Source organism: Talpa europaea, assembly GCF_964194135.1.
Source record: "Talpa europaea genome assembly, chromosome: 12".
NCBI classification, from domain to species: domain Eukaryota; kingdom Metazoa; phylum Chordata; class Mammalia; order Eulipotyphla; family Talpidae; genus Talpa; species Talpa europaea.
The window spans coordinates 77973101-77983197 of record NC_140079.1 but is presented as its reverse complement, the minus strand read 5'-3'; positions in this window follow the sequence as shown (position 1 = coordinate 77983197).

The window sequence follows — 10097 nt, the reverse complement described above, 5'->3', positions numbered from 1 at the left end:
TGGAAGGGCTAGATCACATCTACATTAATAATTTTTTCCTACATTATTAATTATTATGAATAAATTATGACTTGAATTTAGTTTTTTCCCCACCTTAGGAAGAGTTCTGTAAAAGGTCATTTACCTAGGATTCTAAATATTCAATTGTCCAAACAAAAACTGTTCAAAGACAATGTTTGATAATCAGTTTAAAAAAGCATTCTTGGGCCTCCTTAGTGGCGCAAGGGGTTAAACACGGCACTATGAAGCAGTCCGCAGCCTCTACAGCCGAGTTCGATCCCCGGCCAGCCAGGGAGAAACCCACATGGCGAAGTAGACCTCTCCTGTCTCGCCCACTGCTCCCCTTAGCAGGGTATTTCAGTCAGTTTGCCTGTTCTGTTCCCCGCTCTGTCTCTGGTGAATCCTCTCACCCCCCTGCATCTCTGGCCTGTACCCCAGTTCTTGTATCCACCAATAAATAAATCTTAAAATAAAATAAAATAAAATAAAATAAAAAAGCATCCTTGGGGACCTCCCTGGTGGCGCAAAGGGTTAAGCACAGCACTGTGAAGCTATCCGCAGCCTCTGCAGCCTCTGCAGCATGAGTTCGATCCCCAGCCAGCCAAGGAGATACCCACATGGCACAACAGACCTCTCCTGTCTTGCCTGCTGCTCCCCTCAGCAGTGCATTTCAGTCAGTCGACCTGTTCCCCACTCTGTCTCTGGTGAATCCTCTAACCCCCCGTATCTCTGGCTTGTACCCCAGTTCTTGTATGCATAAATAAATCTTTAAAAAAAGCATCATTGTAGTAACAAATATCAGAAGGCAGACACTCACCCAATAGCTAAATATGTCACTGTGGCCCTATGCCTGTGATCGGGACTGGGTTGTGCAAATCCTAGGTGGGAATATTGATCTGAAGTATTCACCTGCTATCTTACAAATAGATCTTTTCTCTCTCCTTCTGCTATGAATACTGTAAAGAAAAAAGTCAAGAAACTGAGCCCAGAGGTACTGGGCCCACATGAAAACAGCATCAAGGGAAAAAGACCTATGTTTAGTATTCATGAAAAGACTGGATGTGCTGCAAAAAATGGATGCTGCAAAATATCTAAACTTTTGCTGGAATTATGGTTGGGGGCAATCTGAAATATTTTCTGTCACAGAAAGATTATTCAGCTTGGATTCAAAAGAACATCTTTTTTTTTTTTAAAGATTTTTAAAAATTTATTTATACAAGCACTGGGTACAGTCAGAAGCGCGGGAGGGTGAGAGAATCCACCAGAGCCAGAACGGGGAGCAGAGCAGGCAGAGGGATCGAAGTACACTGCTGAGGGGAGCAGCGGGCGGCAGGAGAGGTCTGCACACCATGTGGGACCCTCGCCTGGGGGCTGGGGATTGAACCGGCGCTGCAGAGGCTGCAGGAAGCTTCGCAACCCAGCATGGCAGTGCTCACCACTGCGCCACCGGGTAGGCCCTTAAAAGAACATCTTTTAAAAGAGCACTATACCATCCCAACAACAGTGATCAAATAGTGTGAGCATGTTCTGTCAGTATGCGCAGTCAGGGTTTCCTACGCTGTGTGGGTCCCAGATAATGAAGAGAGATGACCCCTGTATGAAAACTAATATTCAGAAACCTCATTTTATTGTAGTTGGGAGGCTAGAAAAGTGTTCTCATGCACATGCACTCAGTATATACTACCGAACTCAACCACAAGGGACATGCCTTCCTGAAGGGTAAGTAAAGCATCAGGCTTTTCTGCCCTCCCGCCATTAGGATTGATGATGGAACCCTGTGGTCCTGAATGCATGCCTGATGGCGGGCACCTGGAGCAGGGTGTGGGCCTGCGTAAGTGGGTACACCTGGGCTGAGAGACTGGTCTTATAAGGGCAGCATCATGGGGACGCCAGCAGAACCACGGGTGAAAGGATCGGAGAAGCAAAGGCCACAAGAGAATGTTGGAGAGCCCAGGAAGAGTGAAGACTTGCTGGGGGCTGGGAGGCCGTGTACCTGGTAAAATCCCAATAAAAGCCTGAAAAAGCCACCAAGGCTCTAGGACTCCCTCCTTTACCCCATCTGCTCAGGTCATAGATACCTGCCCTATGCCTTCCTGGCACTACACTTGCCATCCTTGAGGGAAAGTGATGTTCCTTGCTGTTCTAGTGGAAGGAAGGAGGAAGCTCCTTTTTGCCCAGTAACACCCAGTCAGCAAGAGAACACCATAACCCAATAAATGAAAAACCACTAAACTTAGAACCCCCAGTTTTACCCAATGGACTCTTCATTTCTAACAATCCCTTTAAAATCTATAAAAAGCATTTCTTTTGTTCTGAGAAAGCTTGTGTGTGTTTTTACCACAAGTCTGTTCATTTAAATTGCTTTTTGTTGTTGTTTTAGAATAAATCCATTTTGCTGGTGAGAAAACTCGCTGCCTAGTTGTTTGAGGTCAGTAGCTGATAGCAACCAAATATTAAAGACACAAGGAGAAAGTGCTATTCTTTTTTTTTTTTTAAAGATTTATTTATTTATGCATACAAGAACTGGGATGCTGGTCAGAGGCGCCGGGGGTTAGGGGGAGAAGATTCACCAGAGACAGAGTGGGAGCAGAACAGGCAGATATAATGAAGTACACTGCTGAGAGGAGCAGTAGGGGAGGCAGGAGAAGCCTGCTGCCCCATGTGGGTTAGCTACCTGGCCAGGGATCGAACTAGTGCCGCAGTGGCTGCAGATAGCTTCGGAGTGCCGAGACTTAACCTCTTGTGCCACCAGGGAGGCCAGAAGGTGATTATTCTTCAGGGCAGTGAAGACATTCAAATATCACATCACTTGCTATTTCAAAGCAGTAAATGAGGCTGTAAGCTCAGAGTCTATGTGAAGATGCATTTAAGGAGGTGGAAATGCTCACATTTGGTCCAGATCTGTATCTAGCAGGACTGAGGTCCATTTGACTTGGCAGAACGGAGGTGTCATATGATATCGACATTCATCTGCAGATTGCAAACACTAGGTTAAATATTAAAAGAGAGAAAAATAGTTAAATAAAGAATGTGCCAAGTTCTGCCAGCTGTTGGAGTCTGTACACTGATGTCTTAAGTGAGTGTTAGGGGGAAGTGATGTCCTGAGTTAATCCCATACAGGCTTTGTGGACTCCACCCCCACTCCAGATTAAAGCCATCAGGACATTGGGAAAGACAAATCCCATCACCACCAAGGGAGGGTGGCTGGGACCTGAGGGTGGAGTTGGGCAGCCAGGTTGGATATAAAAACCAAACACGTGGGCCTTGGGGTCTCTCTGGCTCGCGATCGCTCGCCTCCTGGCTTCACCGCTCCTGGCTGGCGGCCAACTCTGAGAGCGCCATTTTGGGATTCCTGGTCAGCGGATTGGGTAGGACTCATTTAAAACTTTGTCTCCCACTTTTCTCCCAGAGCTGTACATTTCCTCATTTCCCCTTCCCTTGTAAATAAACCTTTTTTATTAACCTTTCACGTGTGCCTGCAGTAGAGCATTGATAAGTCCTTTTAAGCGCGCGGGTGAGGACCCACAGTCAGGCACCCCTGGAGCAGAAGGGTGGACTTTGGTTGACTGCCGGGCGAATGGGAAAATATCAAGCAGCTCTGTTGGACAATCCTAATGTGAAGCTGCAGGTTCCTAACTCCCTGAATCCTGCCACACTGCTTCCAAGCAATGCAGATGGACCTGAGGATGACACTTTAATCCACAATTGTTTAGAAACCATAGACACAGTGTATGCCAGCCAACCAGATCTAACTGACCAGCCTCTGCCAGACCCAGAGTGGGAGCTATTTACAGATGGCAGCAGCTTCATGGACCAAGGCCGTCGATGTGCTGGATATGCAGTGGTGATGCTCCAGAACACCGTGGAGGCCAAGGCTCTTCCGGCAGGTACATCAGCGCAAAAAGCTAAATTAATAGCCCTGACCCGTGCATTGGAACTCTCGAAAGGTAAAAGAGTCAATATATTTACTGACTCCAAGTACTCTTTTATGATTCTCCATATGCATGGGGCCATTTGGAAGGAGCGGGGACTTCTTACTGCCAGTAACAAGGACGTCAAACATCCATTAGAAATCCTGGCCCTGTTAAAGGCAGTAGCTTTACCATCAGCTGTTGCCGTGATGCATTGTCCTGGCCACCAAAAGGGTGGGTCTGACATGGCAAAGGGCAACAGGGAAGCCGATCGGGTGGCTAAGGCCGCTGCCCGTTCTGCCCATTCTGCCCTCCAGGGTGCACTCATCCCTCTTATGGACCTGACTCAGTATGCTCCTGAATACACCGAGCGGGATGAGGAGAGAGCTCGTGCGTGGGGATTTACTGAGTTTGACCCCAGCTCCACTTGGAGAGTAAACTCCCATGGGATGATACTCCTCCCGGGGGCCCTGGTATATCCGGTGCTAAAACATCTTCATGAAGGATCTCACTATGGGAGAGATGCCTTATTAGAAACAGTGCACCCATATTTGAAGGGTCCGTATTTACACAAAATAGCACAATGGATCACCAGAGGTTGTGAATTATGTGCCAGGAATAACCCCAAGACTGACTCCCACCCTAAAGCCAGTGGGGTTCAATATCGGGGCAAGTGTCCTTTTGAGGACTGGCAGGTGGACTTCACACAAATACCTAGAACAACAGGCAATTTCAAATATCTCTTGGTTTTTGTCGACACGTTCTTCGGATGGGTGGAAGCATTTCCCACAAAGACGGAAAAAGCTTCGGAGGTTGCCAAACAGCTACTGAAAGAGATAATCCCTCGCTTTGGGTTGCCAGACTCTATCCAGAATGATAATGGGCTGGCATTTGTCTCTGACGTCACCCATGCAGTAAGCAGTGTGTTACAGATAAACTGGAAATTGCATGCTGCTTGGAGACCGCAGTCTTCCGGGCAAACAGAAAAGATGAACCACACAACCTCAAGGATCTCTATGCCTCCTGATCAACCATTGCATCCCTTCAAACCTGGAGATCAGGTCTTACTGAAGACTTGGCAGAGCGGGGATGCTCAAAACCAGCTGTCAGAAAAATGGACTGGTCCCTATGATGTCTTGTTGAGCACACATACTTCTCTGAAACTTGCAGACATAAAACCCTGGGTACATCATTCCGGAGTTAAGAAAGCCCCAGGAGGAACTGACCCAGAGACGAAGTCCCATTGGTCTTGTGAACCCATTGAGGACTTGAGATATTTGTTTAAGAAACAGACAAAAACTTGAATATTACTGACTTCTTTTCCAGTTATTGTTGCAGGATACCCAAGAACTCACTTTTTCTGAAGAAACCCTGAGAAAACTAACATGCTCTAACCAATCTTCTTCCTTTCAAAGTTTAGGAGACGTGAAATAACATCTAGGATCATGCATATGCTGCCAGTATTTTTTTTTTTACACAGAAAGGCGTTCAATCTTGATTTTGGTATTTCTTTTTAACTTTTTTTTTTAATTTGTTTGTTTGTTTGTTTGTTTTGTTTATACATGCACTGGGTACAGTCAGAAGCACGGGAGGGTGAGAGAATTCACCAGAGCCAGAGCGGGGAGCAGAGCAGGCAGAAGGACCGAAGTACACTGCTGAGGGGAGCAGCGGGCGGCAGGAGAGGTCTGCGCACCATGTGGGACCCTCCTCCGGTGGCAGGGGAGCAGCCGGGGATCGAACCGGCCCCGCAGAGGCCGCGGGCAGCTTCGCAACCCAGCGCTCAACCGCTGCGCCACCGGGGAGGCCCTTAACTTTTGTTTTTAACTTTGAGATTTTTTTCTCTGCTTGTTTTGTTGTTACTTTGGCCTATCAGTGAAACTGCAGTTGTATGAGATATCCCACGCGTGATACATGGTAACTAAAGAGCTCTTTGTGTCTATATGTTGTATGTCTGTATGTCCTTTCCTTGTGTCCTTGTCTTGACCTCCAGTGATTGACAAATTGGTATACATGGTGCCCATACACGTTGGAAAAAAGAGTCTCCAGTTATGAGAAAAACTAAAGGTTATGGTTTCATTGTCAACATTGTGCTACTGAACTAAGCCGGTGCCTTCATAGAGATTGAACATTGTTGTTTCTGTTATTTTTCTGATATTTATGGCAAAGCTTCCCAGAAATCAAAATTCAAGTACAAATTTGGTAGCCTGTCATTTGGCTGATGCAAGAAAATTTTGTGAAACCTCAGTAGAGCTCCTGAGACACTCCACAAAGTTTCTCCCTTCCCTCCTGGGAAAGGCATTACATGAATTTGTTCTATTTGGCTTTTACCTAATGAAGTAAAACTGGAAGGGAAGCATTGTCACTTGGGAAAATGGTAAAACTTTGGTATGTACAAAATGTTAACAGTAGTTTTCTAAAATGTGTATGAAAAAACCTCTCAGTATCTGGTATGTATGTAAATTGTCAATGGTGATTGTCACCTTGTAATATTGTATAATTCAATTGTTTCACATCTACAGATATTGTTTCTGGAAATATAGGGAGAAAAGGTCTCAACAGATTCCTATTGATGGAACTGTTGAGAGTGAAAAACTTTCCTACAAAGGACTAAATAGACCTGGAAATACACCTGACATTTACAAGTTTTCTTTGACATAATACTGGTAATTTTTTTATGCATTTTGTCCTGAATCCACAAAGTTTTGTTTTGTTTTGTTTTGAGTAACCAGGATCTGCATCAAGGTTGCAATTTTTTTCCAGCAAAGCTAACTTGTCACATTTTCTCTCCCCTTGATACCAACACAGCATACAAATAGTGGTAGTAATTTTTGCTACTTATCTTAGAGTCTGTTTTTGCATAACTTCCATAGGGATTTTGTCTGTTTTAACAAAAATTGGACGTGAGTTTAATTGTGTGGCTTTGTGTGGAGTTCTTCCAAAAGTCGAAACAGAGCTGAACCAAGAAGAGGAGAACCTGTTTGCCTTGTTTGTAGGGTTCCAGAGACCTCCAAAGAAGGTGAGGAAGCTTGCCTCCATTGGCAGGACTGGACAACCCGGCCAACGAAAAAGCCCTGGTACCCTCGAGAAGAGGAAGCCCAGGTGGAGTCTGATGAGACCAACTTTGTACCTGAAGCCTACATCGACCAGATGTCAACAGTTCGCTCTGAATCCTATATGGAGTATTCCAACGAAGCCAGCTAAAAATTGCTGCTTAGTTATTCTGCCCTGTGATTTTATGCAAAAATAGGCAATATGGTTTAAAAGTAGATTTAGTTTGCAAACTTTTGCTATGCTGTTAAAAAAATTTGAGACCAAGGTTGAGAGAATTTGTTTTTTCATAAGTTGAACCATTTTAAGATTTTTTTCCCTGTGATTTTGACATATCTGCTGTCTTGTTCTGGCTAATGCCTCCAGATATTTTTCTTTCGGCTGGGACTGATGAACTGTTTTTCCAGGAATGGAGGACTTTTGCTTTCCACAATGGACAATACCTGGAGGGATTCGTTTTCTTTCAGACTGGAACCCTGGAAAACTTTCATCTGAGACTGTATCCCAGCATCCATATGTTGGATCTTCATCACCATGGAAATGGTGGCAAAAAGTGAAAGGGGGGAATTGTTAGGGGGAAGTGATGTCCTGAGTTAATCCCATACAGGCTTTGTGGACTCCACCCCCACTCCAGACTAAAGCCATCAGGACACTGGGAAAGACAAATCCCATCACCACCAAGGGAGGGTGGCTGGGACCTGAGGGTGGAGTTGGGCAGCCAGGTTGGATATAAAAACCAAACACGTGGGCCTTGGGGTCTCTCTGGCTCGCGATCGCTCGCCTCCTGGCTTCACCGCTCCTGGCTGGCGGCCAACTCTGAGAGCGCCATTTTGGGATTCCTGATCGGTGGATCGGGTAGGACTCATTTAAAACTTTGTCTCCCACTTTTCTCCCAGAGCTGTACATTTCCTCATTTCCCCTTCCCTTGTAAATAAACCTTTTATTAACCTTTCACGTGTGCCTGCAGTAGAGCATTGATAAGTCCTTTTAAGCGCGCGGGTGAGGACCCACAGTCAGGCACCCCGTTTTGTATCGGGGTTGCTCTACAACATGAGGATGAGCTGGGAGCTACAAATATGCTTTCTGCAACCTCAGTCTTCTCTGTCTTGTTGAGCGTGATTCTAAACAAAGCAAGTTGAGTGTGATTTAAACAAAGGAGGATTCCATGAGACATAAACCCCAAACATAAATCCCTGATTTATTTTCTTATCTGTTGCTCAAACCCAAAAACAGCAATCTGATCCTACGTTGGATGGTATCCAAAGTTGCTTAGAACAAAGATCACAATTAATGTAAGCATCTTTACCAATCCGGTGAGGGAGACATTGATTAAAGAGCAGCAAGAAGTGTACAACTAGTGTTCGAGGTGGAAAGGCAGGCCTGAGGGAAGACTGAAAAATCATGTTTATGAATGGGTGACATGAATTGGAGGGTTACACCACTCAACAGCAGTATACTAAGAAAAAAGCTTAGCTTTATAGGGGTACGGGGCAAATCTTCAAGTGCCCTTTTGGGTTCTTCTAGGCTGGCCAACAATCAGACAGATTGATGAGGGGAAAAAAACAAAAAGAAGTTTAATAATATCATGGATACCTCCTGGATACATGGGAGATACCCAATAAGACTGAGCATCACCCACATGGCTTCAGATATCGCCTTAAATAACTTCGTCTAAGACAAAGCCATGTCTTAGAGGAGTAGGTCAGCCACAGGAGGTCACAGGAAAGGCACAGCAAGCAAGGGCAAGATGGTTATGTGATTTAAGTTCTGCTTTTTTTCACTGATAAGAGGCAAGGAGATTAGGTCTTCCCCACTTAGTGAGGGAGACGCCCTTACAAAGGGAGATTTTCCATTACACATATAAATGTCTCTTAGGAGAGGGCAACCTCCACCCAGATTTCAGAGCTCCTCCTGTGAAATAATTCTTTATCAAAGAGACATAGTTTGAGGGTGGCAGATTTAACCCCCTATCATCTTCAAACACTGTTCAAAACATACACTGTTCATTGCCCCAATGGGCGAGCTTTCTGTCTAGAGCCAATTTAATGCTAGCTAAAGTTTTAGGAGCTGTTTCAACCTCAAAGAAATTGGAATTGCTCCAATATTCCACTCTGCATAGTTCAACAGATTTATAAAAGGAACCATCTCCTAAACAAATTTTCAATGACAAGGGTAATCTTCACTAAATGAGCTTCTGCTTTACTAACTCACTCTCAACACTCTCCCTATGTGTACCCGAACTCCATGACATCCAGTCACTATCCTCCACCTCCCAAAGATCCCAGGAAACCGTCCCTTCCTAAAACATAGCACACTCCCAGCAGATGAATGTCTGCAGCTCTTAGCTGGCAGCTCTTACCCTCTAAGCTGTAGGCGTCAGAGTTAAGTTTACTCCTAATCATGCCAGTTGTAGGTGATATTGGGAATATGGAATAAATAAAATTTTTTAAATGTTAATGAAATGAGTGCAAAAAGAAAACTGTCCTTATGAAAACTAAACACCTTGGAGTGACTCGACAAAGGAGAAGATAAAATGACTGCAAGATTGTAGGGGAAATCATTAAAATGTACAAGTCTTTTAAATCAGATTGCTTCGCAGGGAAATTTTATTTTCCATCTACATTAAAGAAATTCAACATGGAAATTCTAGATGAGACTTTATGGGTGCGGTCTATGCAAGAAAGAAGATGGGGAATGCCAATCTGTGAACCCAAATTCAAAGGAAATGTCTTGGACCTACATCAAAAGACTGGTTGCTCGGAAAGTTTTCTAGCTAGCGACAAAGGCTGGGAGGCTGGAAAAAGCACCGTGGTCGCCACCTACCGAGGAGGAGGGGGAGGGGAGAGGAGGACGGCTTGTTTGGCCTGCATCTCCTCCAGTGGGGAGAAAAATACCAAATCATTTGATTTTCGTCCTTTACATAAACATCTAAAGTCCCTGGGCTTGAGTGTTAAAAAACAACAACAACAACAACAAACTTTTGAACTTAACTTAGGTGAATAGTAATGTCTCACCACTTTGGAAATTCACGAGCTTATTAAAGTTGAGAGGTAAAAAACCGGGGGGGAGGGGTTTGAATAAAAGTGCTTAGCTTTGACAGAACAAAACGGGCTACAAATCAGGTTTTCTCTCCTACTC